Below are 16,902 nucleotides of genomic sequence, written 5' to 3'. Positions count from 1 at the left end.
TATATTGTGGAATAATTGGATCACCTTAGACAGAAAAGCTAAATGCAATGAAGGCATGTCAGTACAGAAAACATATTTTAACAATATTTATGTGCAGTTCACATGCATACATTATGGAGGCTATAGTCTAAAAACCTACTGAATAAGTAAATAAGACTTGCGGACCTTACAGTACAGAAGTAGCATAATTTTGCTCCTAAAGATTTTGCTTTAGGAGCAAAATCAGTATTCATAAAATAACTCAACAACTCACAACTGGCTGAACGTGCTCTCTGCCATGATTGTGGTGTTGGTGCTTTTGGAGAATTTTCAATGCACTTATCTAACAAGTAATATGACACGCTTTGCAGTTAGCTCTACAGCCATCCAAGCCATCTGTGCTCCAGTTATGGTGACTGAAATGCTACCATTGTATTTGTATGCTATTTAACACTAATTAGCAGATGCACCACTACAACTGATGGATGCTTACTAATCAACATTGCTAGCATTAGCTGATCACTACAATTATTGCTAATTGTAGTCACTTCTGGCTCTAAAAATATAGCATTATGAGAACCATGATGGTTAACTCAAAGCTTTAAAATCAGAAAAGCTTACCAAACTGTGCCTTTGTTTAAATATGATCTATGATCCTAAATCAGACATTCAAGGAAAAGTTGAAAAGTGCCAAGGAGCTGTGTATTTCTAAATGATCGTGTCAGATCTATGTTGAGTTTATTATTTAATCCAGGTCAATTCTGCCTTGACTGACAGCTGGACTTGATAGGCAGGACAAAAATTTAACGAGTTAACATTAGAAGAAGGATTTAGCCATGCGAGGGCTAAACGCAGGTATAAAGAATGCACATATATATTTTTCTCTCTTCTTTTGTCTCTGTCTGTCTGGTCATAAACGTTGAGTATCCACAAGGGGAAAATGCTCCAATTCTCCCATTTCTCTCCTTGAGCGAGCTCACAGATTCCTCCCCTCCTTCCCACTATGATCCCTCTCTGCCTCTTCATCTCCCTTGTCCTGATTTCTTTCTTATTTCACAGAACCTGTTTGACCTGCACTGAGGGGCTCCATCTCTCCCTTACTCTCTTCTCACAGAGCCAACGGACTTTCTTGTGCTCCCAATTATATTGAGCATTCTCGGTGCACACCTTGCAATGCGTCTTTAATTCAATGCTAAGTTTGCTCTCTTCATGTTAACAGTAAATTCCAAGACACCAAGAACAGTTGCTTGGGATCCCAACTGAACCTACACAACCTGCAGTAACTTTTTTTAATGACTTAAAACAGTCATGCACAGATGAGAGGAGCCAACCAGGGTGTTTAACAGACCATGTCAAAGCAAAATTCCTTTGTTGCAGAGGCGACCTGTCTCCTGGCAGTCTGGGGTGCAATATTGAAGAGTAAGGATATAATAAAGACCTGGTTCCCTGTAGAGAAAACACTCGTGGCCAGTTTCACAGACAAGGATTATGCCTGGTCCTAGACTAATTTGCCTTTTCAGCAGACGTCTCTGTTGAGAAATCTCTTTAGTTGGTGACTATGCGTAACTGGCCCCCTGTGTCTCTCTCCTGAAGTTTCTTCAATTCAAGTGTGTGGCCTTTCTCCTCCTTTCTCTTTGTGAAAGCCGTAGACTGACTTAAGCTTGCTCCATCCATATTCTCACCCCGCGAGGAGTCTAGATTTAAGACTTCAGCAGATAGCACAAGTTGTACAGCTCAGGCATATTCATCATGTTAAATATCTCTTAGCCTTCCGCTCTCTCGGTGTAGATTATTCAAATGACGGCTCCCTCATATTTGGAATTAGGCTGTAGACATATCGGCTCATAAATTGGCCCGATCCGACAACCCTCTCCAGCAGCAAAGAACTCCCGTGATGTATGCTCTTGTGTGTCATAATGTACTATTATTCCATTTCGAACATGCTAGTAGGCCCTGTGTCTGTGTCAGCTGTCCAGATTAGAGTCATAAAACTTGGTGCTTAGATGATCTGACATTTCACCCAGGCTGTAAAATCTCCACAGGCTGATCATGCTTTCAAAGTGTAAATCCAAAGCTTGCAGTAAGAGCACTGAGACAGGGTTGTGCATGCTAATGGTATGGTAAATTTGTGTCTGTGGCCACAGTACAACTGGGTGTGTTCACTTTTATTTGTAGTGTACGTGCATTTATCCTATTTACTCAAACACATCCTCTGATGAGGTCTGCATGAATTTATATATGCAGGATTTAAAAGACCTAAAACAAGAGGCGTTTAGGAATCTTAGCTCTGATTGCATGTATTCATCCATGATGACTGAACACATGTGTGCACAATAAACTGTAAAGTATATGCATGAATGGGTATTTGCCTAGCTACTGCTTTTGTATGAGGACTAAAAAACTTTCTGTGAATGTTCAGTGCACTCTCCTGTACTGTTTGTGTTCGCGTCTGCGTGGCATGATCAGTATCTTCACAGTCTATCGGGTGTGGTGGAAGCAGGTTGTACAAGGGAAGGAAAAGGGACAATGAATGACATTGACAGGCAATGTGCTCCAGAAAGTCTCCCTTTTCCAGGGACAACGAGCTGATCGCTGATAGCAGATGTGCGTCTAATTGCAGAGGGGCTGGGCGCCCTGGATACGTCTCCTCTCCTCTGCCTGCCAGGAAGCTAAGCCCCCTCCAGAGCCCCCAATCACTGCCTTAATTAGAGGCCTTATCTCTGTCAATCACAGTGCCTTTTGCTCTCCTCTGCGGCCCGCTGCACGGATAACAGGGTAACAGGCCTGGTCAGGACGGCACGGTGTCACTGAGGATGAGGACGAATGGAGACAGGAACGAGAGGGTGAAACGCCTCAGGGGGCTGACAGAACTAGAGGAAGGATCAGAACGATGTGTGTTTGTATGTCACTGCGTGTGTGCTCAGGTGTGAGTGTGCTGTGCTTGCACAGGGTGGTGTAAAACTGTAAAAGTGGAGGTAAGGATGGAAAATGTCTTTTTAATTCAAGTAAGCCTAGCTTTCGAAGATCCATCTATACAGATCTACTGAGCGAATGCGCTGGCTCGGTTGGAGGTTAAGTGCTTTGCTCAATGGTAACTCAACAGCAGCTATTGACTGAGAGCAGCACTGAGTGTATTTACCTTCTCCTCCCACATTTTTCTAGTTTCTTCTCATGGATGTCAGGCACAGGAGCATTTATTTACCCTTGAGGATACTGCCAAGTCTAAAATAAAATGATACAATTGCAACCACAATTTACTGTTTATATGTTTATATGGGACTAAACAGGCAAAAACTAGTTAAATTTGGTTTAACATGCTAATGATGTCACTATCCTGGGCAATCACATCAAAATTCATAGATAATCTCCTATAGATAGTGAGCTTTGGACTCACTGCTCCATCCATAAGAAATGTATATATTAAAACAATTATAAAAACGTAAAAACTTGGCTTAAAAGGGCATTGTGATTTCATTAAAAATGTCCCATTATATTGCCACTATTCAGTTCAACACTGAATTTCTCTTTGAGAAGCACAACTGTATTTGACAAGAGGAATGCTGCTTTTCATATGTTTAAACATTGCTTTGGATTTGTTCAGCGAGTGACACGAGAGGATTAATGACTAAATATGAGCTTTGCCTGAGACACTCTTTGCTCAGCTGAGCTTGTAACATGAGGGCTGAAGGTGGTAACCTAAACAAAAAGGCAGACGCGGCCCAACTCAAAAGGTTTAAACAGCCTAACATATGCAGAGCCTGTTATTTCTAATATTACATCACATGAGAAAGAAATCAGCATGTGGCTTTGCTCGGCATTTCTAATACAAATTATTTTGTCCTCAAGTTATCATCCACATAGTTTAAGGAAAGGTTTTATCTTGCACTCAACTACCGCAGATAAAAATACTTTGTTCTCTGAGGAAGGGTTTTAGAAAAATCTGATGATTTGTGTTGCTGTTTCTCAGAAAAATAAATATGATCAAAGGATTTTAAGCAGGAGTCTATCTAAGGTCATGCAAATGGACAGAAATAAACTCTCGTCCCCCTACTCATAAAAAATTCTAGTTGTGATTTTGACCTCTATTTATTCACCCATCCTCCAGTCTCTTACAAATGTTGTTATATAAAACACTGGCACATCCTGTCTACTGGCCCTACTTTTGTCAAAGAGTTTGTTAATTCTCCAGTATTCGCTTCAAAGCAATCGAGTAATTTCAGAGATAAATTTTTAAAGTCCCATCTTTCAAGTCCTCTTTCCCCTGGAAATGTTCCATGTTTGAACTGTGTGAACTATGATGCCACAATTAAAGCAACCACAACCCCAAAAGCCTTCAAAGAATCTCATGCAGGGCCACATGCAGTATGTAGTTGAGTTAATAACATGTTGATTTTGTTATGCAGAGAAGACTACTGGAGATTTGAGAAGACAAGAGTAACATTAGAAATAATAACGAGGGATCTCACATAGCTACAGTTTTTCCATTCTGTTGGACATAGTGTTTGCTATGTATGGTTCAGGGGTATTGAAGTAAGGCAACAATAGAGAGGGGAGGCTTCTTCCAAGTGAGGCCTGTTGGATATATCATCAAACAATGTATCCTGCAGGATTAAAAGAGCAATTTTTGTGTTTCTCGTTATTTCAGTATTTCATCTGTCTTTAGTGAGATGTCTTGTATTCCTTATCAGACGTCCTGGGGTAATCAGTTTATTTATGTGGGCAATCGTGCACAGTGGCACAGAATAAGACATTTGGTCATTTTTCTTATAATGGGTATGGGTTATAGTCACTAGACTCTATGAAATGTTCAGGGTTTAGTTTATTCTGTAAGTGTTTTCTGTATGTTGACCTGTTACTGATGCAGAACTTCGACAATCTCTATTCTTATGACATACATACGGTGGCCCTGAGAGGCCAAACGGACTGCAACTTAAGAAAACACCAGCAATAAGAAAAACGCTGCAAAAGCACACAAAACACAACGGAAATAGGAAAAACAACAGCGGAAATAGGAAAAAAGAAAACAGAAATAGGAAAAAACACAAGGGAAGTGTTTCTGGGGAGACAATAACCCGACGGACTAGTTGCAGGAACCCAAAAGATGGTAGGTGTGTTTTATCATGATTCATATAATACTGATGACAGATTTTTAGGCTAATAGTTAGGCTAACACACTTACCTCTCATCTTTTCTTTCCTCACAAAACCGATAGATCCTCCACTCTTATTTTGGTTCCTGCAACTGGTCCGTCAGGTTATTGTCTCCCCAGAAACACTTCCCTTGAACTTTTGGAAATCTGTTTTTCCTATTTCTGTTTTCTTTTTTCCTATTTCTGTTGTGTTTTGTGTGCTTTTGCAGCATTTTTCTTATTGCTAGTGTTTTCTTAAGTTGCAGTCCGTTTGGCCTCTCAGGGCCACCGTACATACATCATCATTTCTTTCAGTTTGTTATTCGATGAGTCGATGATTGTCAGGTGTGATAAGAGATGATCGTTCCCTCATATGGTGCTTTAATGTCTGGCTGAAATGCACTACTGTACATTTTATCCATCTGCAGTTCCACAGTGACATAGCACTGCAGAACGAGACCGAGGCAAAATTTCTTTTTAATTGCAACTCTCTTGTTCTGTCCATCAGACAGCCTTTTTAGAAACTGAAAAATACAGGAGGCAGAGGATGTAGGAATTTAGCTGGTTTCTTAAAACAACAACAACAACAACAACCCCCCCCCTAAAAGTCAAAAGAAAAAAGCCCAAATAAAGGACCATCTTCTGAACAAACACCAACTAAAAATTGTTTGAAGTGGGAATTTTTCCTGTGTGGAGCTTAATCATACGTTGTCTCCCTTAACTGGTACTCGGTTATCAAAAATTTGGAAACCCTTGTCCTTGTTGATGTTACGAAGGCTACAGGTTTATTCTTGTTTGTCGAGGGTAGTGGAAAATACTCTTTTTCAGTTCTCGGCACTGATTCAACTGATGCACTTTCCACAGTGTATCCCGTTGACGATATAATTCACACTCTTGAGCAGAACGGCTCTCTTTCTCTTTGCCCTGCTCAGCCTAGAATCAGCATTACCGCAACAACACTTCCTCTCTACTACAGAGCGGCAACACCTTTCACAAGATGATTCATTTGGCCTACTTGTTCACTGAAATCCTGTTTACTGTTTGGTTTAGCTTGGGAAGAGATGGCAAAAAAGAGGCAGTATTTTTTTAGTCGTCACATAGAGCCGCGATGTCAAAGTCATTTACCTCATGGACCACAAATAGCTCAATTTGATTTCAAGTGGGCCCAACCGGTGAAGCCAATGCATAATGACTTATTTAAATAACTTCCAAATGTTTCCTTTTCTTATGAAAAAGTACAGCTATACTCTAAAAATGTTTTTTCCACATTCAGCCAGTCTAGTGTCATTACAAAGAAATGCTAGCGTGGTAAATCAAAAACATGCCGTCACGGCTCTTTGGCTTAAACCATCTTACTTGCGAGCTGATGGCAGGCCGTGGGTAATGTCTTTGACAGTAGGAAGGCTGTAAAACTGATGATGATTCAGACCTGTGGCTCCTATGAAATTAACAGTTTCTCACTCTCACGAGGTGATCCATACTTAATGCAACACAACGCTGCATTAAGACTGGGAAAAAAGGGGGGAAAATTATGCCCTCTTTGTTTCTTGTACAAAGCCATCCAGTCGGCAGGACTGAAACCTGTGACGGGCTGGTTCAGGCTTTCGCACCCATGATATAGACTTTATATGGAGTGCCGTTATTAATTCTGGAGGTGGCTAATTTCTTCTGACGGGAACACAAAAGATGTCCAACTGAAAGCACATTAAATCCACTTCACTTATACTACATTTAGCAGTGTTGAGTTAACATTAGCATACCTTTTTACAAATGTTAGGATGCTGTTTGCATGTAATAGCTTCCCTTAGCTGTTTCTTGGCATTTCTTTCGATGTAACGAGTTAAGCTCATGGACCACTTTGTTTTTCCAAGAACCAGTAACTTCACACAGGCAGACACATTAATGAATGTAAGTAGGCTCTCATTAATGCCAGTATAGCAGTAGGAAGCTTATTCTAATCAGGAGCTGAACTGTGGGATTCCAGATGCTGCAGACCACTGAATAAGACTTTAAACAGTGCATAGTCCATTTGTCCATTCCAATGTTTTTTTTTTATTAGAAAGTTCATCTGGTTTTTATTTATTGATAAAAAATGCAAAAGAATTTTATCCTGGTTGATATATTCTTTATTTAGGCCCGAGTGCTGACAGTGTAGAGGCTCTATTATGTCTGTCCAGTTTGTTAGTAGGATTATTTGCAGCCTTTACAAGGACATATACTCTCTTGAAAGTACAGGGAATGTACGTAAACAGGAGCTGTGCTTGAAATTTGGTACACACTAGAGATGGACCGATCCGATATTACGTATCGGTATCGGTCCGATACTGACCTAAATTACTGGATCGGATATCGGAGAAAAATAAAAAATGTAATCCGATCCACTAAATATCACGAAAGCACCTCACAAAACTTGCAACACGCCGTAACTCGCCTCAGAACGTCGGAGCAGTATGCATCACGTGATAGAGCAGCTGTGGCATGCGAGACCTGTCGGTGGTCTGGATAGCATTTGGAGCTTCGCTAGCAACCTGGCATTTCATCTCCGACAAAGTTATCCCCGAGAGAAGTAAAGCAAGTGTGTAAGTCCATCTCTGAATGTTTGTAAAGCATTCCCACGTTAAGCTTAACGAGCGACTGCCTCTCGCTCTCCGGCTGCTACTTCAATCTTGAAACTGCTAATGATCAGCTGATCGGCTTTTCTGTTGTGAGTCTCTCTTGTTTGTTTTTGGTCCACTTTGCGCCAGAAAGAGCAAACCAGCGGCTGAACAACAGCAGCACGTTTAAGCTTGATAAGCTGTTGTTACAATTTATTTAATATTACTTTCTACACCAGGATCTTTTTCTACGTAGCTGACGGCTGGTAACTGTGCAGGGGCGGATCTAGCAAAGTTTAGCCAGGGGGGCCGATAGGGCATTAACTGGGAAAAGGGGGCACAAAGACATACTTTTCTTTCTTATTCTCATTTAAAATGTCTAGCTTTTAATAAATAATTATCTGACACCCAAAGTTTTAATTTGATGTAAAATGAATAGAAGTCAATTACTGTATATAGTGACTATTAAGTCTAATATATATACCCTAGTAAGCTATAGTACATTTTCCTTTGGGAAGGTACCATCTGTGCAGTCTGCAATTTTGTTGAAGAAAGATGTTGAATCTATTTAATATTTCTTGAAAAATAATTGATTTCTGTGCATTTTTTTTCACAGTGCATCAAATTAAGGTTGATTACGTTGATTAAGCATCATGAGGTGGAGCGTGAGGGGTGGTTCCCTATTTTTTATTTATTTATTTTTGTTGTTGCTGGGAGTTGGAACCCTATTAGTTAGGTTGCTTAATATTTACGCTAAGTACTCTTTAAAATACCAGAATAGGGAGGATGGTGTAGGTTTAAGTTTATTAGATTGATCAGTATTGCTGAACTATGAAATATTTTTTTTGTATACAGGTATAACAGAATAGCTTTAGTGTAGTTGTTGTTTTAAACTTGAGTATGAACTTGCAGACTTGCAAAATGCAGCAAGATATTTTAAAAAACAGTTTTGTTGATTAAAAAACACTATATCGGATTCATATCGGTATCGGCAGATATCCAAATTTATGATATCGGTATCGGTATCGGACATAAAAAAGTGGTATCGTGCCATCTCTAGTACACACATAACAGAAAAGACAAAAAAGCCTCCATGACCTAAACCCCAAAGGAAGTTTGATTTGAAGAGAAAAGTTTGATGCCATTTTTGTCATTTTCAGGGGTTATACTTTTTTAAACTTCCATCCATCCATCCATTTTCATCTGCTTTGTCCGTTGCCGGGTCGCGGGGGCAGCAGCCTAAGCAAAGAGGCCCAGACCTCCCTCTCCCCAGCCACCTCCTCCAGCTTATCCGGGGGAATACCAAGGCGTTCCCAGGCCAGCCGAGAGATATAATCTCTCCAGCGTGTCCTGGGTCTGCCCCGGGGCCTCCTCCCGGTGGGACATGCCTGGAACACCTCACCCAGGAGGCGCCCAGGGGGCATCCTTGTCAGATGCCCGAACCACCTCAGCTGGCTCCTTTCGATGTGGAGCAGCAGCTGCTCTACTCTGAGCCCCTCCCGGATGGCCGAACTTCTCACCCTATCTCTAAGGGAGAGGCCAGCCACCCTTCGGAGGAAGCTCATTTCTGCCGCTTCTATCCGCGATCTCGTTCTTTTGGTCACTACCCACAGCTCGTGGCCATAGGTGAGGGTAGGGACGTAGATCGACCGGTAAATTGAGAGCTTCGCTTTTACACTCAGCTTCCTCTTCACCACGACGGACCGGTGCAGCTTTTTTAAACTTCTCCCGGGGATTTTATTTTCTTTGTATTTGGTCAATGTCAACTACAGACCCTCCAGAGTTATAATGACTAATAAGGGTTCATGCACATAAGGTGCAAGGGCCCTCAGTTTGACAGTGAATATCTTTGATATTGTTTATGTGGATATTTATGCTGTTTTTCATCGATAACATTTCTTCTAAACAGCAAATATGTGGAAAAATGCAAAAATGTAAATAAACTTGGTATAATACTGCAAATGCAATACACAGGGTTGTTTTCTCTCTCTCTCTCTCTCTCTCTCTCTCTCTCTCTTCAGACCACTGCAACTTTGAAAAAGTATAATTTAATATGTGACTACAGATCACTACAGATTTGTCCTTGGATTTACTCCATTAACCATGAGATGTCAACTTCCATTTCCTTACTGAAATCCATTCATGCTCATTTAAGTTCGGTTTGCATTCTCAGTCCAAAGAATTTAGACTCCAGTTCACCTCAAAGACGACAGGGACCTGCAATTTGGGGTCCTGCATATATATGAGTGAAGAGTAAAATGGGATAATAGTTCATAAGATGATCCCATCGTAGAGATATGTGAACAGATTGTGTAAATGAAGGTGAGAAGTTGAGGTTAAGTAGGAGAGATTGAAACAAAAGGACAGATGTGTGGCGATGAAACTTAAGTACAGGATAAAAAGGCGGCTGAGGCCAGAGGTGTAGAGGGCTGGAACATGTCCAGAGAGAGAGTGAAACAAGGAGAGCGAGGAAGGAATCCTCTCCCTCGCTCCATCTCAATGTCTCTCCATGCCAGTTCTGTCTGGGCACCTCTTCAAAATCAATTTAAGAAATTACCATTCAGCCGGAGTTCCGTCATTAGGATTTTATAATTTCATCTTCCTCCTCCAATGCCTTTATCCCAAAGCCCCTCAGTTCATCTCTGCAGCGCAACCCTGGTGAATAATTAACCGCAGCCGTGAGCAGAAAGACGATGAGCGACAAAAGCGTTCTATCATTCACACACAGGCGCACACCTTTGGCGGCGGCGTGCTTTTAAGTCTCTTTCTCTGTTTATCTCTGTGCAGTTTTACTTATATCTGACATACCATGCCTCTCATTTGGAGGCAAACATGCCAGAACTCTGAAAGACAAAAACAAGGTCTCACAAGCAGAACTCACATTCCCCTTATCGTATGCACGCACGCTTGCTTACTGTCTGTCTGCTCTGCACTTCCTCTGTTTCCTAAAATGAGAGGTAGGTGGGGCTGGAGAGGGTTGATATAGGACAAGCAACACCTCACTCTCTAAGATCCCATGGTGACATAGCAAGTTGGCAAGCCCGTTCACCAAGACAGGCAATGGGAGCAGGGCTGGGGCTGGAAAGACAAAGCCTCAGTTGCCTGAAGTGTAAAGCTCTGCAATTACTGCTGCTAAGGGGTGCATGAGGTGACGGTCTTAGTCTAGAGTTTAGCTTTGAGACCTGATGTGGGCAAACATGCTTTGTGACAATCAATAGGACAGGTCAGATGGATTCTCTGCAGTCCTGCCGTTTCCAGACTTTCCGAAATCAGCTGACTCTTAGTGGAGCACAGGCATTTATCTGGGAGCCGTTTGGTTAATGAGCCTTTGGTGTGTAATATCTCCTGTAAACAGCGGTAGTGATTACTCATATTCTGCTAACACGGGTCCAGCATGTCTAGAAAAAATATGCTAATGTTTATCCAAAGAATAAATTGGCAGATTCAAGCAATGGCAGGGAATGAGAGATCTATTTAACATATGTACGTAGTTCTACAAAGACAATACATTTCTTTTCTTCTATTGGCCTTACTGTTGTCTATTGAATTCTTATTATTGTTTTTCTCCCTGCTGAATGTTTCCATTCAATTCCTGCTGGTTATTTTATTTTTTTTTAAATATCTTTAAATTATCATTTTGATTCATATATGTCTGTTTTCTTTCTTTTCTAATTGGTTCTCTTTGTGGTGTGATGCTTTTCTTTTTGTGTCTCATTGTTTTTTCTCTTACATGCCTCTGCAGTGGCCACAGGCATTATGTGCTTGAGTTGTTTGCCCATCTGTTCTATTCTTGTGAACTCGATATCTTGCCAATATTACGGCAGAGATGTTCACGGGGGTTAAGGATGAAATTGTTAGGTTTTTGTGGTCAAAGGTCATTCTAGCCCCACAAAACACATCTTGCATAATTAATGTGCATGAAAATTCATACATCAGTGATTAAGGAGGCTAATAATGACGTAACGATGGTCAATTTGGCTGATCGCTGATGCAGAATTTTTTGTTGTTGTCATTTATTCGTTCTTTTTGTAAAAACAACTGAACTGTTTTCCAGTCTTTCAGCTCGCATTTGAACATTTGACCACTGTAAATTTAATGTGACACAACAGATAAAAATCAGCCACTCTCAGTGATAAATCCATCTATCCATTTTCCACAGCTGGGGCAGCAGTCTAAGCAGAGACCCAGACCTCCCTCTCCCTGGCGACGTACTCCAGCTTTTCCCAGAGGACACAAAGACATTCCCAAGGCTGCGAGAGATGTAATCTCTCCAGCATGTCCTGGGTCTGCCCCGGGGCCTCCTCCTGGTAGGACATGCTTGAAGCACCTAGTAGATGCCCAGGAGGCATCCTTCCTCAAACCACCTCAACTGGCATTCAATGTGGAGGAGTAGCAGCTCTACTCTGAGACCCGTATGTCAGACACTCAGTGGACGAAGCTAATTTCCACAGGTGTCCTTTGGTCTCTACTGGTTATAAGTAGGTGTGGGAACATAGACTGACCAGTAAACTGACAACTTCAACTGAACTTCAGTCAGCTTTCACACTCGGCTCTCTCTTCACCACAGCAGTAAAGGGTCTGCATCACTGCAGACGCTGGAACAATCTTTCTTTCAGTCCACTCCACTCTCCCCTCACTCATGAAAAAGACTCTGAGATACTTCAGCTCCTCAGGTATTATTGATATTTACCTGGTGTATTAGTGAATCTCTAAGAATAATGATAAAATTTTACACATTTGTCTGAAACCATGAATTAATATCCTAAGTGACCAATGAGCGTTATTGGAACATCATAAAACAACAGTGGAAAACCAGCTATTGTTTGATATTCAGATATTCAGATATACAGAAGGAGAGATGGAAGTAAAGTGCAACATATCAAGAAGGTTTACAACCAAGGAATAATTATTTTAGTTTGTAAATGAAAGCTAATAGCTATATGAATAACATACCAGCATATGCAATAAATGAGAAGTTTTGCTCAACATTCTCTGTCCCCAGCTGAGACAGTGTACTCTGGTACCTGCTGAATTGTTATCTAACTCCAACAGCAGGGCAAAATTTACATAAACAGATCTCTGAGGACCATGAATGATTTTAGTCATCCTCCTGAATTTTTCTCTACTGCCATCAGTAGGTTGACAATAGCGACTCAGACTATAATTTCTCCAGAACTACTCCAACAGGTTGACTTGCCATGAAGTTAGTCACACTAATTCTTGGTTTTTCATAAACTTTAGGTGATCCAGCTTGTCATCTACTCCATTTAGACACTCAGAAATTCAGTTTATTTCATACTTTGGTTACCTCTATTTAGCATAAGCATTGCAGCCTGCTAGCATGCTGGCACACACTTGAAATGCAAAGTGCTGTTTCACTTGCAGAGGAAAGTACTAAAGTGAGCAAAGGATTGTTTTCATCTATACAACAATGGAAAACAGAAGCTGTTCTGGCTGGCTCCACAAAATTCTGGAAAGCTTGCTAAGGGTAACTGATTGGTTACTGTCTCTGTCTGGAATCAGACCACTGCAGAGAAACGAGTTGCTGCCAAAAGAATAATGTTCCAAAGGATGTAATCTGGGAACAAATCAGTCAGGAGTTACTGGCAGCTCTGCATTTAAATCACAGCCCTCAGTTGTGATAGAAAGTTATAGGAACACCAAAAATAAATAGAAAGTTAAAGTGTGAAATACCCATTTGGCATCATTACGAACGGGCAACACTTAAGAGGAAAGACACAAACTGGAGAAAACATGTTTACCTAAAATATATAATAGGCTGAATATTTAGCTTCTATCCCTTTCAACATGAAAACAGGATAAGCCGCTCTGATATTGTTGGCATGTGGAGATTTGTGTGTGCTTGGGCTTAGGGTGGCAATGTCGGCCTGACTGAATACCCCGCTCTCAGATGATGTTCACCGCACTAAATCAACGCCACTTACAGTAATGTTAGGCCTGTAAAACAAGTGTAGAAACTGTTGGAAAGATTGCTTGTGACTGCTACAAACTAGGTGGAATTTGCAGATTGTAAGTGGCATGCAATCATTCTTAATAATACACGTTCCCCAAAGTGTTGACTAATTGGAACCATTAAAATCTTGACACCGGTGGTTAATTTGTTTCCTTGTGTTTTATAGAGATCATTTGTCCCATCGGAAAGCGCTGATGAAACATTAGGCGATTATGCCAGTAAATAAGTCCGATGGCGTTGAAGCGGCTTGAACAAGGAGCAGCCCAACATCTCACACCTCCCAAAATCTGTAATGCCATCAGTTGCTGGTATTTTGTCACGTGGAAATATGTAGATCAGTCGTCATGGCGAGCAGGACCTTTGCAAATGTGCTGAGACCCAAATGGGAAAATAGTCAGCTTGACCTTTCTGTGAAATCCTTATGGAGAACACAGTGAAATATCTTAATTAGAAAGAGATGGAGTTGGTAAGAACACACATTGATCAGGCAGAAACCACAGCAGTCTGCAGGGCTAGAAATGGGGGAGGGGGACACAAAGCAGGGCTTGCTGTTAGACAATAATCATGAATCATGTTAACTCTGCTCTGGAATGAAGAATGGGATGAGTATCTGTGCAAAATAGTTTTTAATACAGACACAGAGCGCTCCCAGCCCACACTGTACATAACAGAGCCTAATTTGATTTAGCTAAATTTCAGATAAAAAATAAACAATAGACTGTAGTCTTTAAACCCACTGACTGAAAGCAGAGGCAGGAAAAATGGTGACAGTGATGAAACCGTGATGCCCTGCCAATCATTTCAACAATCTGTAGGTCCTGTTCATTGTCAGCAGGTTATAAAAAGCCCAAAGACAAACCGTACAGTCCAGGACTGTCTGAAATCACCCCGTTCACTCTTTCACTATTCACTTTTCATGTTATTGTCGAATACTTTGTGAATACAATTAAACAGTCAGAATTCAGAACTGAATTTTGAATGCAGGGAGTAGCAGTTCGTCTAAAACACCCAAATTATTTACAACACTTGTTATTTTCTGCTTCAATATTATTTATTTATTCATTATTATTATTATTATTATTATTATTACTACTAATAATATTGTTACATAAGTTGTGGGTTAGGATGTAACGATAGCCTGACCAATCTCATAACAAAGTGTCTCTTTATTTTTTATCTTCCTGGACTCAAAATCGTCTTAGCGAGGCTGAATTTGTAAGTATTGTGTTTCAAAAGTAAGTATACTTCATGTCATAATCATGAAGAAAGTGGGGAAGTGCAATCATTGCAACCAAGAAAGCGAAAGCATAATTTAGTTAAACCTCTGTTCAGAAACGAATCAATTTCAAAAACCATTTTCAAAAATAAGACAATGCTGGATTCATTGGATCAAAGATGATTTCACAGTGTCCTATGATGTTGATATTTTTGTGTAATATTTTTTCTGTGTTGTATTTGAGGTATCCACCAATCCATTTTATTCAATTTAGGGTCATCGGTGGGGTTGAAGCCTATCGCAGATGTCATAGGGCAAAAGGTGGTGCACAACCATTGACAATCATTGATGTTTACAATCAGACCTTTCGACAGCTGCTAATTTAGGCTAACATGCATGCCTGTGGACTGTGTGAAGAAGCTGGAGTTCCTAGAGAGATCGAACACACGCATGGGGAGAACATGCAAGCCACATACAGAAAGGCTCCGGCAGAGCAGCAGATTTAAACTCAAGATCTTCTTGCTGTGAGACGACGGCGCTAACCACGGCATCACCATGTTAAAACTTTAAATAATTAAATATTTCTCATACCACAATCTTCCCTAAAATAGGCCCAGATGATCTTCTTTCTCAAACCTGCAAAACTGAGATTGATTGATCAAACTAACTGATGCAATCTTTATGAAGGATTTTCTTTTCTTTTTAAATTTTCACAAACATATGAAGTGAGCTCATATTATTTTTGCAACTGCTTATAGCAAACTAGCTGTGTGGTTTTGAAATGACTATATAACAGTGGTTTTCCTATCAGTAATTACAGCCACAGTTTTAACATTAGGTCAGGTACCCTTCTGAATTCCTCAGTCCTCTTATCACTGTTTATAGCTGTTTTTCTTTATTTTTTCTGCCCTTTTTAAGGAAATCCTGCTGTTTTGATCCTCAATATACCAATTATGTTTTGTGTTTAGTAGGCTTATCTAGTAAAATCCTATAATATTGAAGTTTTTATCATTTTAGATACGTAGACTGTCTTTATCTTGTCCTCAGGCTGCACTTTATCCCTCTTTTTAGTATATTTTCACTGTGTACATGTGCATACTCCTGTTCAGGGCTAGTGGGAATTGTAAATTTGTTTTTTCTTAGACAGATGAGCTTCAGAATATAGATGCACGGGTTCCCCAGTGCCGTCTAGAGTGCAAACATGTCGCTTGTAGCTTGTCATGGCCATTGACTGAGACCTTGTAAAACTCACTCCAGTGTCCAGTGATGCAAGGCACCAGTCAACATTTTTGACTCCTGTTGACCGTCTCAGATTTAAAAAGGGTGCCAGCAGACCACTTGTTTGACCACTATATTTGTGCAGACCATCTGTCTGTCTGCTGGTTTGATACAGTCCGGCCCCTTATTCAATTTCCGACCTCCACTTGGTTTCCAACAACTTGCATCAATGTAAGTGGCTGCTGTGATTGGTAATACAAGCATTTCCTTCCTGGCATGCTTCAATTATTGGCAAGAGATTAAAAACAACAAGATATGAGAGATATTTGGCCTGACAGCATTCACAAGTAAAGCCTAGTAAGAGATGGAGATGCTGCTGGTTTCATCACACAGCTCCAGAGAGTTTGAGGTGAAAAAAAAATTCATTACTACCAAGTTTTAGTGATTGCAAACAGACCGACAGGGAACATAGTTGATATTGATCTGCTGAGGCTAAGAATAATGTTCAAAGGCATCAGGCATCAGGGAGTGGGCTGGTCTGTTTCATTAAGTGTAAACATTTTCAGCTAAGAAATAGCTCGAAATGAGAGAAATCTATAGCAATGGCTGATGGTATAGATAGAAAGCCAATGAGAAAAGAAAGAGCAAACAATTCATGTTTTTCTTTTTTCCATTTTTTTTGTTTTAAATTCCTCAAGCTATCTCTTTTGCTCTGCAGTCAGCTCAGGATAGATGACCGTGTTTGCTGGATGATGGAGCTTTTCAGTCACGATGGTGGCTGCATTCCCTGACT

General features: G+C 40.6%; 1 protein-coding gene across 2 annotated transcripts in view; it reads right to left on the bottom strand.

The window, feature by feature from the left end:
• tmem121ab (transmembrane protein 121Ab) overlaps window positions 1–16,902 on the bottom strand; it is a 49,272-nt gene that overhangs the window by 21,861 nt on the left and 10,509 nt on the right. The window contains exon 1 of one of the 2 annotated variants that reach the window (XM_076873995.1): window positions 5,159–5,205. The exons of the other annotated variant lie outside the window; for it this stretch is intronic. The gene's annotated coding sequence lies outside the window, so the exon portion shown is untranslated. Of the gene's footprint in view, window positions 1–5,158; window positions 5,206–16,902 lie in introns of those variants that run through there. 2 annotated transcript variants of the gene reach the window in all.

This window comes from Maylandia zebra, linkage group LG15 (genome assembly GCF_041146795.1).
Source record: "Maylandia zebra isolate NMK-2024a linkage group LG15, Mzebra_GT3a, whole genome shotgun sequence".
NCBI classification, from domain to species: Eukaryota; Metazoa; Chordata; class Actinopteri; order Cichliformes; family Cichlidae; genus Maylandia; species Maylandia zebra.
The sequence above is the reverse complement of the archived record's forward strand: the minus strand, read 5'-3'. Positions and strand labels throughout refer to the sequence as shown.